Source organism: Nerophis ophidion, linkage group LG14, assembly GCF_033978795.1.
Source record: "Nerophis ophidion isolate RoL-2023_Sa linkage group LG14, RoL_Noph_v1.0, whole genome shotgun sequence".
Lineage (NCBI taxonomy): Eukaryota > Metazoa > Chordata > Actinopteri > Syngnathiformes > Syngnathidae > Nerophis > Nerophis ophidion.
The window spans coordinates 48,387,189-48,404,882 of NC_084624.1; the positions used below are offsets into that span (position 1 = coordinate 48,387,189).

The following is a 17,694-nucleotide window of genomic DNA, read 5'->3' on the forward strand; positions in this document are numbered from 1 at the left end:
GTATCCTGGAGCATTCAAAGTTCCTTTCACCGCAACTAACTCCTGAAAAACCAACCCCACAACATAATTCCTCCTCCACCAAATGTCCACACTCGGCACAATGCAGCCCCAAATGTAGCGTTCTCCTGGCAACATCCAAACCCAGACTCAGTCCAGAAAACGAGGGCGGTATAGCTCGGTTGGTAGAGTGGCCGTGCCAGCGACTTCAGGGTTCCAGGTTCGATCCCCGCTCCTGCCATCCTAGTCACTGCTGTTGTGTCCTTGGGGAAGACACTTTACACACCTGCTCCCAGTGTCACCCGCACTGGTTTAAAAATCTAACTTAGATATTTAGTTTCACAATGTAAAGCGCGTTGAGTCACTTGAGAAAAGCGCTATATAAATATTGTTCACACAATCCAATCCAATCCACTTTATTGTAGAGCACATTTAAACAACATAAATGTTTCCAAAGTGCTGCACAACAATATAAAAAAAATATTTGAATATTCTCCTTAGCTCCACCAATGACTGAATAAAAATAAATATAAAAACAATATAAAAATAAATATGATTAAAACTATTTTAAAGGGTATAACCAATTAAAACAATAAATGAAGGCATCTCTACTGCTCTAGAGTCCAGTGTTGATGTCCTTTACACCACTGCATCCCACGCTTTGCAATGGACTTGGTGATGTATGGCTTAGATTCAGCCGCCCGGCCATGGAAACCCCTTCCATGAAGCTCTCTGCGTACTGTAGGTGGGCTAATTGGAAGGTCACATGAACCGACTATGCAGAAAGTCTTTGCACAGTGCGCTGACCCCTCCCTGTCAGTTTACATGGCCTACCACTTGGTTGCTGTTGTTCCCAAACTCTTCACTTTTCTTATTATAAAGTTGATGTTACAGTCGCTTGCTGCCGTCGCTCGGGTTCAATGGACCACCCAGGAAGGACATTGCTTTTGAGCCGGTTTGACTTCTTAATATTTCAATAAAGCTTTCGTGTCAGGACCGATCGCTTTTCAGCCGCTCCTTTCCACTGCTCGCTCACGGTCTGCTCTTTCAGCCGCCGTCGTTGTCGTCCTCGTCTACGGCTCGCTCTATGTTCTTCACTCGCTGCTGCCGACTCTCCTCCTGCCCCGATCTCTCCTCCTTCTTCCCTTCTATACAGCGTGAGGAAATGAGCCCCTCCGCTCCGCCGCATTCTCCGCCTCCTTGCCGCCATCTTGGTCAGGGCACCAGCGTGTCCTGCCCCGCCGTCGGACCGTCGGCTCCGCCTCTCCACAGTTGACTTTGGAATATATAGGAGCGAGGAAATTTCAGGACTGGATTTGTTCTTATAAAAGTTCCACGCTGGAAATCACTGAAAGCGGCCCATTCTTTCACAAATGTTTGTAGAAACAGTCTTCATGCCTCAGTGCTTGATTTGATACACCGGGCCATGTGATTAGGACACCTGGTTCTCATCATTTGGATGGGTGGCCAAGTACTTTTGTCAACGTCGTGCAGCTCGCGTGAGGACGAGCGTTTCCAAAGTCACAACACGCCGCCATTAAAGTGACAGGAGCAGGGATGACAGCGCCCGCAGGAAGAGACAACGGGAGGGAAGTAGGAGCGCAGAACCTCTGGCGGCTCGCGGGCGAGTGCAGCGGACTGATGAAAAGACGAGGGGAGCGCGGCCGCAACATTCCTGAAGTTCAGAGCGCCAGCGTTTTCGCTCCTTCGCACTGTTTGTCTGTTTGTTGCCGTGGCAACCGCCTCCAAGCCCTCCCGTTACCATGGAAATAGTGCAGTTTCCTCAACAACACAGTGGGACCTCAATTTATGAGCACAACTCAAAATATGTGTATCTTAAATCAAGTGTGATTGTAATCGAAATCCTTTTAATTAGGACTTGGTACAATTTTAACAAGTGACATGTCTTTTAAAAAGAAAAATAAACTTAAAGATGAATCCAACATTGTATTGTTTTTTATGCAACATTGGAGTTACTGTTTACTCAAAACTTAAACAATAATTAAAGCTGGACGGGACCGGCTTTTGCTGGTGTTTCCTGCCATCACCCAGTCAACATATCTTTACCTGCACATTACCTACCTTCTCTGTATCCTGATGTCAAACTGGTGCCTCCTTCTTTCACCCAGACAACATATCTTTACCCGCACATTACCTATTTCTCTGCATTGTGTGGTCACGCTGGTGCTTCCTGCTTTTAAGCGGCCATCTTGAGACGGCAGCAGCGCAGCAGGTTCTTTGAAGGCTTGCAAAATCAAAACCTGAGCAGTTAGAAAAACTCTTTGCACAACTTTTAATCAGAAGGGTTCAATCTCTTTCCTGTGCAAGTTTGAAGCCGACACGACAAACGCGCTCAAAAAGGTGACGGGTTCTTACAAAACTTTTGTTTTGAAGGGGTAATTGCCAACTTCCTGTTGAATTTTGCTTAAGGATGTCAACAAATGAAATGTAGTTCTAAGTGAGACCTACATAGAGGTTTTTGTTTTATGTCTCTACGACATTCTTACCAGAAGTTACAAGCAGTTTTGTCTGAGTTTTCTTCCCAAGAGCAATTTTGTCTGTGTTTTATTCCTAAGGGGTACTAGAGTTGAGTTTTGGGGTTTGTTTTTTTATTAGATCGGAATTTTCCCCAGTCCTGATGTGTGTGTCCAGTTTGGTGAGTTTTTGAAGCATTTTAAGGGGGTCAAATTACAGCTCAAAGAGGCAAAAATGACATATTTTAGGAAACTTTTGTTTTGAAGGGGTGTTTGCCAACTTCCTGTTGATTTTCGCTGAAGGATGTCGATTAATGAAATCTAGGTTTAAGTGAGACCTACATAGAGGTTTTTGTTTCATGTCTCCGCGGCATTCTTACCGGAAGTTACAAGCCGTTTTGTCCATGTTTTTTTCCCAAGAGCAATTTTGTCTGTGTTTTATTCCTAGGGGGCGCTAGAGCACAATTTTAAGTTTTAGGGTTTTTTTTTTGTTTTTTTTTATTAGATTGCAATTTTTGCCAGTCCTGGTGTGTGTGTCCAGTTTGGTGAGTTTTGAAGCATTTTAAGGGGGTCAAATTACAGCTCAAAGAGGCAAAAATGACATTTTTAGGAAACTTTTGTTTTGAAGGGTTGTTTGCCAACTTCCTGTTGATTTTCGTTGAAGGATGTCAATTAATGAAATCTAGGTCTAAGTGAGACCTACATAGAAGTTTTTGTTTCATGTCGCTATGGCATTCTTACCGGAAGTTACAAGCCCTTTTGTCTGTGTTTTCTGCCCAAGAGCAATTTTGTCTGTGTTTTATTCCTAGGGGGCGCTAGAGCACAATTTTAAGTTTTAGGGTTTGTTTTTTGTTTTTTTTATTAGATTGCAATTTGTGCCAGTCCTGATGTGTGTGTCCAGTTTGGTGAGTTTTGAAGCTTTTTAAGGGGGTCAAATTACAGCTCAAAGAGGCAAAAAGGAAATTTTTGTTTTGAAGGGGTGTTTGCCAACTTCCTGTTGGTTTTTGCTGAAGGATGTCATTTTGTGAAATGTAGGTCTAAGTCTGACCTACATAGAAGTTTTTGTTTCATGTCGCTACGGCATTCTCACCGGAAGTTACAAGCCGTTTTGTCTGTTTTCTTCCCAAGAGCAGTTTTGTCTGTGTTTTTTTCCTAGGGGGCGCTAGAGCACAATTTCAAGTTTTTTTTTTTAATTAGATTGCAATTTTCACCAGTCCTGATGTGTGTGTCGAGTTTGGTGAGTTTTTGAAACATTTTAAGAGGGTCAAATTACAGCTCAAAGAGGCAAAAAGGAAATTTTTTAGGAAACTTTTGTTTTGAAGAGGTGTTTGTCAACTTCCTGTTGGTTTTTGCTGAAGGATGTCAGTTTATGAAATGTAGGTCTAAGTCTGACCTACATAAAAGTTTGTGTTTCATGTCTCTACGACGTTCCTAATGGAAGTTACAAGCAGTTTTGTCTGAGTTTTTTTCCTAGGGGGCAATAGAGCGCAATTTTGAGTTTTGGGTTTGTTTTTTTGTTTTTTATTAGGTGGCAATTTTCGCTAGTCCTGATGTGTGTGTAAAATTTGGCGAGTTTTAAAGCATGTTAAGAGGGTCAAATTACAGCTCAAAGAGGCGGCGGTATTATAATAGTAATAAAACCTTAGAAATACAATAGGGTCCTCTGTCTCAAAGGGACATTCGGTCCCTAATAACAAGTGGATTAAAGCCACATATATTTTAAAATACTTGTACTGTATTGTCCGGACTATAGAACACACCACTGTATAAGCCACAGCCAATACATTTAAGTGAATTTTATTTTTTTTCATCCATCCATCTTCTTCCGCTTATCCGAGGTTGGGTCGCGGGGGCAGCAGCCTAAGCAGGGAACCCCTGACTTCCCTCTCCCCAGCCACTTTGTCTAGCTCTTCCCAGGGATGCATTTTTTTCCCATATAAAGTCAAAGTTAAAGTACCAATATTAGCCGCACCGGACCAAAAGTCGCAGATATATACGTTTTGAAATGAATTATTTACACATAAATATTTTGTAAATGTTTATTTACATAACTTAATTGTTTGCAAACAGTGTCTGTAACAAGGCAGTAAAACGACTGCTCAAACAAAACAGATGTCATCATCATCCAGGCCACTTATATCTCAAAATACTATTTTCCGGACTATATAACACACCACCGTATAAGCCGCAGACAATACATTTAAGTGGATTGTATTTTTTTCCGTATGTTAGCCGCACCGGACCATAAGTCGCAGATATACACGTTTTGAAATGAGTTATTTACACATAAATATCGTGTAAATGTTTATTTACATACCTTAGTGTCTGCAACATGGCAGTAAAACGGCTGATCAAACAAAACAGAAGTCATCACTGTGGACACACGTGCTAGATCTACCAATCAGCTAAATAGATTCATTAACTCCACGGTGACATTACTCAGGAATTTGTGAGATCACTTTGAGTTCCGCATTAAAACCTCCTCATGTCGCATAATGAGATGTAAGCTCGGGATGAAGTCTCCATTCCTGTAACTTTCTGTCTGGGAATTATCTCATCTTATGAGTATTTCTGTATTGCAGTAACAGCATTTCCTTATTAATATCCATTAATTAATATTCTTAATGATTGACAGGAGACTAAGCATAGATCTGATTGGAGAGTCTTAGTGTAACGACATGGAATTTACACCTTAGGCGTGGTGTTGGACTTGTCAATATTACATACTGTTATGAGGGTGTCTGTTACTACATTATACATACATATGTATGTATGTATATATTTGCAGTGTGTGTATTGTACATATTACATATTGTTATGAAGGTGTAATGACACACAAAATGTCATACTTATTAGTAAAGTATTTAATTATCAGTGTACAGATGCAATGTACATTATTGATGTATTTGCATCTAAGTGTGTGTGTGTCTGTGTGTGTGTGTGTGTGTGTGTGTGTGTGTCTGTGTGTGTATAAGCATTCTGTTGTGTTTTGGAGGCAGCTCGGCCAGCTGCTGGCAGAGCTACTTGAGTCTTGGCAGGCAGGTGCAAGCAGGGGAGAGAGAGAGAGAGAGAGAGAGAGAGAGTTAGAAGATATCCCAGGAGGGCCGGACACAAAAGAGCGACCCATGAAGACACAATGTGACTGTTCAAATGTTTTGTTTGTGGGAACAATTCCGTCCTTGGAGGTTTTGCAGAAGAGTTTAATGACACATTCCACCCTTTTAAAACACGACAGGTTGTGAAATGAGTTACAGTATCTGCACATGTTTTTTCTTCTACATACCTTAATTGTTTCCAGACAGTGCCTGCAACAAGGCAGTAAAACGGCTGAGCAAACAAAACAGAAGTCCGCGTCAAAGACCCATTAGCTGCGCGAGCTAGCTCTACAATCAACTAAACGGACTCAATAACGCACCATTTGGATTTGTAAACATTTAAGAATGTGTGTTTTTTTTAAATAAATGCAGTGATCATCTATTTTCTTTTCTGGTTTGTGTGACATCACTCAAGTTCACTTCCTGTTGAAGTGATTATTTTAATGCGATACTATCGATCAGTTTGCTCAGCTTCTGTGTTTAATGTGAATACTGTGTCTTAGTTGTTTAGACAACCATGTTTAGATGCAAATATGAGGCTTCTTAATGGGGGAAAGACATTAATGCTGCTTGGTTTCATGTAAGTGTTTATGCCGGCTAGCAAACTAACACTTACTTGTTCCTTTCAATAATCTCATGAAAGTGCAGTTATCAATCCAGTTTTTTTTTTTTTTCTCGATCATTTTTAATTTAATACAGTAATACTCAGAAGTTTTATATCATTATATTGACATTATTTACTTGTCGACTTATGGAATATCAGCCCAGGTTTAGTCTTGCGTTATCCGTTATATAGTGCTCAATACTGATATATATATATATATATATATATATATATATATATATATATATATATATATATATATATATATATATATATATATATATATATATACATATATATCATGCACTGTGTATTAAAACAAAAATAATGAATTTGATATAAAAAATATGTATTTCAAAAACAATTGATAACAGAAAAGATTGGAAAACAAAATATTTTAAAACACATTTCAAAATAATAATAATAATAATACAAATATATATATATATATGGTCAAGGTGTCTGGCTTTTCTGTTATACAGTGCTCAATACTGGGATATATATATATATATATATATATATATATATATATATATATATATATATATATATATACATATATATATATATATATATATGTATATATATATATATATATATATATATATATATATATATATATATATATATATACTGTATAGAGACTGTGTATTAAAAAAAAGTGACGGATTTTACTTAAAAACATATATATTTTCAAACAAAAAATTCTTAACAAAGAACATTTGAAAACTAAAAATATTAAAAAACATTTCAATATAATGAAAAAATGCAAAAAAAAATGTATTCTCAATTAAAAACTAAACATTTTCAAACAGAAAATATTTGCAAACAAAAAAAATGTGGCTTTAAAAATACAGATGTTCAAACAAATATAGATTTGCAAACAAATTAAATATGTAAAGTATTTCTTTATTTGCCTAATTTTTACTGGCTTTTTAGAAGAAACACATATATAATAGACTTGATTTAAAAAATACATATCTAAACAGGAGGAATAAAGAAAGGCAGATAAATACTGTAAAAGAAATGTAATAATAATAAAAAATAAAAACAAACATGCATTTGGGAGCATACATTTTTTTTTTTTTACCTTTCCAGTATTTTATTGTGTAAATGTGCTTGTTTACTAAACATAGGTTTTTTTCTGGATAAATTTTGTATCTGATTCTAGTCAGTCTGACATGTCAGAGCAGTTTTGGCATTTTACTGAAAATATTTTGGGCCCAAAATGAAAAGGCAAGCCTGCAGGATTGTAAACAACTTCTAGAAAGATGTTGTGCACACACGACTCCTTCCTGTGTGAAGTATGTGCAGACATGAGTGTGTGTGTGTGTGTGTGTGTAAGGGAGATAACCGATGAACGTTTTTGGGGGATTTATTCACTTCACAAAACCACCTACAAAGCCCCAAAAATGTTTGATTTTGCTTTTTTTTGTTTGTATTTATTTATGTTATCTTGTACTGAATGGTGCATCTTTTAATCTAATCAACCAGGAAGGTCTTAGATGTGATGTCATATTCTGATGCTCGTCATACCGGATATTGTGTGTGTGTGTGTGTGTGTGTGTGTGTGTGTGTGTGTGTGTGTGTGTCAGAGAGTGACTGAGTGGTCTTGGATTACGCCCACACACACTTTAGTGTCCCATGAGGAAGAGAGAAAGGGAGAGAGAGAGAGAATCCTGCAGATCAACACTTTGTGAGGTTTGTTTAAGAAAGAAGTGTGTTCACTCCATCTGACACATTAGCTGAGTCCTGAATTTGCATATTAGATGAGCTTGCTCAGGTGCGCACTTAGTTAAGAAGAGCATTAGATGCAATGGATGGAAGGAAAATGTTGTTGTTTTCACTGTTTTGGCCTAAAAGCTTGTGAATGCTGCGTCAGGAGCTGTTGCATAAATGATGAGAGCTGACCTCCATTCAAGAGATGAGTGGCATTGACAGGAGGTGTGGCGAGGGGAGGAGCCAGTGTCGACGTGAAGCTTCCTGTGACTCAGTGTTTTTGACAGGAGGTGTTTGACAGGAGGTGTGGCGAGGGGAGGAGCCAGCCTCGACGTGAAGCTTCCTGTGACTCAGTGTTTTTGACAGGAGGTGTGGCAAGGGGAGGAGCCAGTGTCGATGTGAAGCTTCCTGTGTGACTCAGTGTTTTGGGAAATGTAAAACCTGTGGAAATGATCCAGCACTCACCCTCCATGACATTAGGTACACCTGCGTGATCAATACTTGTTCTATTAGGTACACATGCATGATCAATACTCGCTCCATTAGGTACACCTGCATAATCAATAGGTGTTCCATTAGGTACACTTGCGTAATCAATACGTGTTCCAATAGGTACACCTGCACGATCAGTACGTGTTTCATTAGGTACACCTGTGTGATCAATACTTGTTCCATTAGGTACACCTGCGTGATCAATACTTCTTCCAATGGGTACACCTGCATGATCAATACTCGTTCTATTAGGTACACCTGTGTGATCAATACTCGTTCCATTAGGTACACCTGCGTGATAAATACTCGTTCTATTAGGTACACCTGTGTGATCAATACTTGTTCTATTAGGTACACATGCATGATCAATACTCGCTCCATTAGGTACACCTGCATAATCAATAGGTGTTCCATTAGGTACACTTGCGTAATCAATACGTGTTCCAATAGGTACACCTGCACGATCAGTACGTGTTTCATTAGGTACACCTGTGTGATCAATACTTGTTCCATTAGGTACACCTGCGTGATCAATACTTCTTCCAATGGGTACACCTGCATGATCAATACTCGTTCTATTAGGTACACCTGTGTGATCAATACTCGTTCCATTAGGTACACCTGCGTGATAAATACTCGTTCTATTAGGTACACCTGTGTGATCAATACTTGTTCTATTAGGTACACATGCATGATCAATACTCGCTCCATTAGGTACACCTGCATAATCAATAGGTGTTCCATTAGGTACACTTGCGTAATCAATACGTGTTCCAATAGGTACACCTGCACGATCAGTACGTGTTTCATTAGGTACACCTGTGTGATCAATACTTGTTCCATTAGGTACACCTGCGTGATCAATACTTCTTCCAATGGGTACACCTGCATGATCAATACTCGTTCTATTAGGTACACCTGTGTGATCAATACTCGTTCCATTAGGTACACCTGCGTGATAAATACTCGTTCTATTAGGTACACCTGTGTGATCAATATGTGTCCCAATAGGTACACCTGCGTGATCAATACTTGTTCCATTAGGTACACCTGTGTGATCAATACGTGTCCCAATAGGTACACCTGCGTGATCAATACTTCTTCCATTAGGTACACCTGCATAATCAATACTTGTTCCAATAAGTACACCTGCGTGATCAATACTTGTTCCAATAAGTACACCTGCGTGATCAATACTCGTTCCAATAAGTACACCTGCGTGATCAATACTCGTTCCATAAGGTACACCTGCATGATCAATACTTGTTCTATTAGGTACACCTGCGTGATCAATACTTCTTCCAATAGGTACACCTGCGTGATCAATACTCGTTCCAATAAGTACACCTGCGTGATCAATACTCGTTCCATAAGGTACACCTGCGTGATCAATACTTCATCCAATGGGTACACCTGCATGATCAATACTTGTTCTATTAGGTACACCTGCGTGATCAATACTTCTTCCAATAGGTACACCTGCGTGATCAATACTTCTTCCAATAGGTACACCTGCGTGATCAATACTTGTTCCAATAAGTACACCTGCGTGATCAATACTTGTTCCAATAAGTACACCTGCGTGATCAATACTTGTTCCAATAAGTACACCTGCGTGATCAATACTTGTTCCAATAAGTACACCTGCGTGCTCCAATATGAGTCTTTCAAAATGTCGGGTTGCCCACCCCTGCTAGAACGAGGGTTGCTCATATATGCAGTACTGCCTCCACCCTGCAGGGGGCAACAGTGAGGTGTATGCAGTACTGCCTCCATCCTGCAGGGGGCAACAGTGAGGTGTATGCAGTACTGCCTCCATCCTGCAGGGGGCAACAGTAAGATATATGCAGTACTCCCGCTGCACTGCAGGGGGCAGCAGTGAGATATAAGTGTCTCAGTGAAGCAGCAGTTGTTGAGTAGAAGAAGATGACTCATTCAACCCAAGAAAAGCAATCTAAGTAAATGGCAAAAATGAGACTTTTTAAGCAGAACTGGACAACAAAGTCAGAATGTTCTCCACCGAGCAAGTGAGGGAGTCTTTGTTTCCTGGGGGACCTTTTTAAGTGACGGACACATTGATCCAGACAAGCAGCAAAAGCGTACAATCTTCGTCACCAAACTTGCTGAAACATTTGTAAGTAGATATTGTTGTCAATATATTTATTTTGTTTTCTGTTCAACTTACTAACTTGATGGTGTATTTTGTACTCGTGGTTGTGTGTTTTTTGTCTGAGAGTAGCCATCAAAACTCGTGCAATACATGCAGTTCTAAATGTGACCAGGAGAGGGCGACAACGCTAGTAGTGATCGATAGATCAGTGCTTCTTAACCTTGTTGGAGGTACTCAACCCCACCTGTTTGAAATGCACATTCACACAACCTTTCTTTAGTTAAAAATATTATATTATATATATATACGTATATATATTTTTTTTTATGCAAAACTTTGAAGTCAGTAAGCACAACCAGAATAAATTCACACATTAGGCGGACCAGGTTGTAAGGTGCACTGTTAATTATTTAAAAAAAATTAAAGTATTTTAAGTGCGCTTTATTATCCGCAAAATACGGCAATCACTCACCAGGTCCTTTTACCTTCAACGTGGATGGTTACCTGAAAGAATACTCCAACTGATGTGTTCAATAATAATAAATACAATAAATATTTACTCAAATGAAGAAATGATGGTCAACAAAATAGTATTTTTGTGTGTATTCTCCATTCCAAACACTGCAGACTAAATTGAACTTTAGTCTGCATTGACATATGACTTATTCTGTAGAAGAGTCACATGTAATTGTATTATTGATCACCAGCTTTTTTTTTTTTTTTTTTTTTGCACTCCATTTATCAGAGGGGGGCTGTGCTCCAAACGCTCTAAACGTGCCAAGCTGGAGGCAGCTCGCGACCTTTAGCTGCTCGCCTCCTTTCTCATCTTTCTGACTTCATCAGGCCTTTGCCTGTGTGTAACACACACACACACACACACACACACACACACACACTGCTGTCACATCGTGGAGAGCGTCCACAGTTGCGTTACGAGCCAGAGAGCCATGTCGGGAGAATTGTGCAATTGTGTCTTTGTTGCACCTCCAAGCCCGACTGAAACGCCGGGGATGATATAAACAAACTCACGTCGCCTCGCTGGGAAATATGATTACACAATGCAGTTTTGGAAGAGTTCTGCAAGTGGAGGAGTGTGTAAAACTAGACAATATAAGCCAGGGGTCAGCAAGCTTTTTGAAAGCAAGAGCTACTTCTTGGGTGCTGATTAATGCCAAGGGCTACCAGTTTGATACACACTTAAATAAATTGCCAGAAATAGCCAATTTGCTCAATTTACCTTTAATAAATAAATCCATATATATAATAAAATGGGTATTTCTGTCTGTCATTCCGTCATACATTTTTTTTCCTTTTGCAGAAGGTTTTTTGTAGAAAATAAACGATGAAAAAAACACTTAATTGAACGGTTTAAAAGAGGAGAAAACAGGGAAAAAAATGAAAATTTAATTTTGAAACATAATTTCGACTCTTTAAAATTCAAAATTCAACCGAAAAACGGAAGAAAAAAACTAGCTAATTCAAATCTTTTCGAAAAAAGTAAAAAAAAGAATTTAGGGGAACATCATTAGTCATTTTTCCTGATTAAGTTTAATTTTATAATTTTGATGACATGTTTTAAAAAGGTTCAAATCCAATCTGCACTTTGTTAGAATATATAACAAATTGGACCAAGCTATATTTCTAACAAAGACAAATCATTATTTCTTTTACATTTTCCAGAAAAAACATTTTAAATGTTCTAAGGCGGCATAGCTCGGTTGGTAGAGTGGCCGTGCCAGCAACTTGAGGGTTGCAGGTTCGATTCCCGCTTGTGCCATCCTAGTCACTGCCGTTGTGTCCTTGGGCAAGACACTTTACACACCTGCTCCCAGTGCCACCCACACTGCTTTAAGTGAAACTTAGATATTGGGTTTCACTATGTAAAAGCACTTTGAGTCAATAGAGAAAAGCGCTATATAAATATAATTCAATTCAAAAAAATAAATAAAAGGACATTCAAAAGAAAAAAAATTATTCTACAGATTTTCTAGTTTTGCCAGAATATTTATTTGAAAATTTTTAATCATAATAAGTTTGAAGAAATATTTCACAAATATTGTACCTCGAAAAAACAGAAGCTAAAATGAAGAATAAAATTAAAATGTATTTATTATTCTTTACAATAAAAAAAATAAATTTACTTGAACATTGTGGGGAGTGCTCAGAGACTATGGGGTATCGGACTGTCTGATTGTGGCGGTCCACTTCCTGGAGGATCAGTGTCAGAGCTTGGTCCGCATTGCCGGCGGTAAGTCGAACACATTTCCAGTGAGGGTTGGACTCCGCCAAGGCTGTCCTTTGTCACCCATTCTGTTCATAACTTTTATGGACAGAATTTCTAGGCGCAGTCAAGGCGTTGAGGGGTTCCGGTTTGGTGACTGCAGGATTAGGTCTCTGCTTTTTGCAGATGATGTGGTCCTGATGGCTTCATCTGACCGGGATCTTCAGCTCTCACTGGATCGGTTCTCAGCCGAGTGTGAAGCGACCGGAATGAGAATCAGCACCTCCAAGTCCGAGTCCATGGTTCTCGCCCGGAAAAGGGTAGAATGCCATCTCCGGGTTGGGGAGGAGACCCTGCCCCAAGTGGAGGAGTTCAAGTACCTAGGAGTCTTGTTCACGAGTGAGGGAAAAGTGGATCGTGAGATCGACAGGCGGATCGGTGCGGCGTCTTCAGTAATGCGGACGTTGTATCGATCCGTTGTGGTGAAGAAGGAGCTGAGCCGGAAGGCAAAGCTCTCAATTTACCGGTCGATCTACGTTCCCATCCTCACCTATGGTCATGAGATTTGGGTCATGACCGAAAGGACAAGATCACGGGTACAAGCGGCCCAAATGAGTTTGGGTCTCTCCCTTAGAGATAGGGTGAGAAGCTCTGCCATCCGGGAGGAACTCTAAGTAAAGCCGCTGCTCCTCCACATGGAGAGGAGCCAGATGAGGTGGTTCGGGCATCTGGTCAGGATGCCACCTGAACAGGTGTTTAGGGCACGTCCAACCGGTAGGAGGCCACGGGGAAGACCCAGGACACGTTGGGAAGACTATGTCTCCCGGCTGGCCTGGGAACGCCTCGGGATCCCTCGGGAAGAGCAGACGAAGTGGCTGGGGAGAGGGAAGTCTGGGTTTCCCTGCTTAGGCTGTTGCCCCCGCGACCCGACCTCGGATAAGCGGAAGAAGATGGAAGGATGGATGGACTTTAACATTGATTTAAATTGTCAGAAAAGAAGAGGAAGGAATTTAAAAGTTAAAAAGGTATATGTGTTTAAAAATCCCAAAATCATTTTTAAGGTTGGATTTTTTCTTTAAAATTGTCTTTCTGAAAGTTATAAGGAGCAAAGTAAAAAAATAAATGAATTTATTTAAGTCTTTAAAATATTTTCTTGGATTTTCAAATTCTATTTGAGTTTTGTCTCTCTTAGAATTAAAAATGTCGAGCAAAGCGAGACCAGCTTGCTAGTAAATAAATAACATTTAAAAAATAGAGGCAGCTCACTGGTAAGTGCTGCTATTTGAGCTATTTTTAGAACAGGCCAGCATGCGACTCATCTGGTCCTTACGGGCACCGCCTTGGTGACCCCTGATGTAAACACACTCAGGCTTCCACGCAGTAAAGTCAGCAACAGGACCGACTCGCCGCAAGGTCTTGATGAGACCACAGGTGTGTGCTGAGGTCTTACCTGCTCGTTTGCGTCCTCGTGGCAGCCATGATGCAATCTGCATGAGAGACAAGCTGGACATGAAGGTGGCCAGATGAGAGCAGAGAGAATGAAGCAGCCGCCGCTGCAGATGGATGCTGATTAAATATTGATGGGCGCCAGCACTGGAGGCTTGATTAGAACCTGAATGGAAGACACACACACACACACACACACACACACACACACACACACACACACACACTTGCTTGTATTTCTTACCTCCTTGAGACCTCCGGAAAAAAAAGCCTCCCTCTTTAGGACCACCTTTTCCAGATATATAAAGAAGTGTGTTTATAACATGAATAATATATACATGCTATGCAAATATAAAAAAAAAAAAAGCTTGTGAAAAATGAGCTGGAATTTCACAAGAAAAAGGTCAAAATTTCACAAGAAAAGTTAGAATTTTGTCAGTATTATAATAAAAGTCATCATTTTACTCAACGCGAGTCAATATTTGACAAGCAAAACTGAACATTTGTGCAATTTTATGATAAAAGTTCTACTCAATAACTGACAATTTTACAAGAAAAGCTAAAAATGTTGGCAATTTCATGAAAAGAGTCGCTATTTTACTTGACAAAAGTTACCATTTTATTAGAAAACTTTCAAATGTTGCAATATTATAATGATCATTTGAATTTTACTCGGCAAGACTATGACAAAAGTCCTCATTTTACTCGAAAAATGTCACTTTTACGGGTGCAAAAAAACAATATCGTGATAAAAGTCAGAATTCTGTATGACAAATGTCAGCATTTTGCATGAATAAATATGACTTTACATTAAAAAGTAATAGTTTTACCAGAAAATATTAGAGAAAAAGAAATAATATGATACATTGTTCCCAATTGTATAAGAAAGAAGTCTACTTATAGTTAATTTATTTGTTTTTGAACTTTTTGTTTGTAATTGGTTATATATTTTCATTATTTACTTAAAGTTTCATTATTTAATTCAGTATGTCTCAATAGACATACTTTTTAAAAAATGTGTTTAATTATTTTTGGCCAAAGGGGGCGCATTTCAATTTTTCACACACACTTGTTATTTCATATGTTGACCAGAGGGGGGACACTTTTAAAAGCGACACACAGTCAATGTGAAAAAAGCCTCCCTCTTTAGGACCACCTTTTCCAGATATATAAAGAAGTGTGTTTATAACATGAATAATATATACTTGCTATGCAAATATAAAAAAAAAGAAGCTTGTTGTGAAAAATGAGCTGGAATTTCCCATGAAAAAGGTCACAATTTCAGAAGAAAAGTTAGAATTTTGTCAGTATTATAATAAAAGTCATCATTTTACTCAACGCGAGTCAATATTTGACAAGCAAAACTGAACATTTGTGCAATTTTATGATAAAAGTTCTACTCAATAACTGACAATTTTACAAGAAAAGCTCAAAATGTTGGTAATTTCATGAAAAAAGTCGCTATTTTACTTGACAAAAGTCACCATTTTATTGGAAAACTTTCAAATGTTGCAATATAATGATCATTTGAATTTTACTTGGCAAGATTATGACAAAAGTCATCACTTTACTCGAAAAATGTCACACTTTTAATGGTGCAAAAAAACAATATTGTGATAAAAGTCAGAATTCTGTATGACAAATGTCAGTATTTTGCATGAATAAAAATGACTGTACATTAAAAAGTAATAGTTTTACGAGAAAATATTAGAGAAACAGAAATAATATGATACATTGTTCCCAATTGTATAATAAATAAGTCTACTTATTGTTAATTTATTTGTTTTTTATCTTTTTGTTTGTAATTGGTTTTAAATTTTCATTATTTACTTAAAGTTTCATTATTTAATTCAGTATGTCTCAATATACATACTTTTTAAAAATGATTTTGGCCAAAGGGGGCGCATTTCAATGTCTTACACACACTTGTTATTTCATATGTTGACCAGAGGGGGGACACTTTTAAAAGCAACACACAGTCAATGTGAAAAAATTTCACAAGAAAAGTTAGAATTTCGTCAGTATTATAATAAAAGTCATCATTTTATTCAACGCGAGTCAATATTTGACAAGCAAAACTGAACATTTGTGCAATTTTATGATAAAAGTTCTACTCAATAACTGACAATTTTACAAGAAAAGCTCAAAATGTTGGCAATTTCATGAAAAAAGTCGCTATTTTACTTGACAAAAGCCACCATTTTATTAGAAAACTTTCAAATGTTGGCAATATAATGATCATTTGAATTTTACTCGAAAAATGTCACTATTTTACGGGTGCAAAAAACAATATTGTGATAAAAGTCAGAATTCTGTATGACAAATGTCAGCATTTTGCATGAATGAAAATGACTTTACATTAAAAAGTAATAGTTTTACGGGAAAATATTAGAGAAACAGAAATGATGTAATATATTGTTCCCAATTGTATAAGAAAGAAGTCTACTTATAGTTAATTTATTTGTTTTTGAACTTTTTGTTTGTAATAGGTTTTAAATTTTCATTATTTACTTAAAGTTTCATTATTTAATTCAGTATGTCTCAATATACATACTTATAAAAAATGTGTTTAATTATTTTTGGCCAAAGGGGGCGCATTTCAATTTTTTACACACACTTGTTATTTCATATGTTGACCAGAGGGGCAACACTTTTAAAAGCAACACACAGTCAATGTGAAAAAAGCCTCCCTCTTTAGGACCACCTTTTCCAGATATATAAAGAAGTGTGTTTATAACATGAATAATATATACTTGCTATGCAAATATAAAAAAAAAGAAGCTTGTTGTGAAAAATGAGCTGGAATTTCCCATGAAAAAGGTCACAATTTCAGAAGAAAAGTTAGAATTTTGTCAGTATTATAATAAAAGTCATCATTTTACTCAACGCGAGTCAATATTTGACAAGCAAAACTGAACATTTGTGCAATTTTATGATAAAAGTTCTACTCAATAACTGACAATTTTACAAGAAAAGCTCAAAATGTTGGTAATTTCATGAAAAAAGTCGCTATTTTACTTGACAAAAGTCACCATTTTATTGGAAAACTTTCAAATGTTGCAATATAATGATCATTTGAATTTTACTTGGCAAGATTATGACAAAAGTCATCACTTTACTCGAAAAATGTCACACTTTTAATGGTGCAAAAAAACAATATTGTGATAAAAGTCAGAATTCTGTATGACAAATGTCAGTATTTTGCATGAATAAAAATGACTGTACATTAAAAAGTAATAGTTTTACGAGAAAATATTAGAGAAACAGAAATAATATGATACATTGTTCCCAATTGTATAATAAATAAGTCTACTTATTGTTAATTTATTTGTTTTTTATCTTTTTGTTTGTAATTGGTTTTAAATTTTCATTATTTACTTAAAGTTTCATTATTTAATTCAGTATGTCTCAATATACATACTTTTTAAAAATGATTTTGGCCAAAGGGGGCGCATTTCAATGTCTTACACACACTTGTTATTTCATATGTTGACCAGAGGGGGGACACTTTTAAAAGCAACACACAGTCAATGTGA

At 37.7% G+C, this 17,694-nt stretch overlaps 1 protein-coding gene across 2 annotated transcripts in view; it reads left to right on the plus strand.

The window, feature by feature from the left end:
- The window catches only part of epha4b (eph receptor A4b), a 269,329-nt gene that overhangs the window by 28,363 nt on the left and 223,272 nt on the right, over positions 1-17,694 (plus strand). Inside the window, exon 1 of one of the 2 annotated variants that reach the window (XM_061920913.1) lies at positions 10,276-10,515. The exons of the other annotated variant lie outside the window; for it this stretch is intronic. The gene's annotated coding sequence lies outside the window, so the exon portion shown is untranslated. Of the gene's footprint in view, positions 1-10,275; positions 10,516-17,694 lie in introns of those variants that run through there. 2 annotated transcript variants of the gene reach the window in all.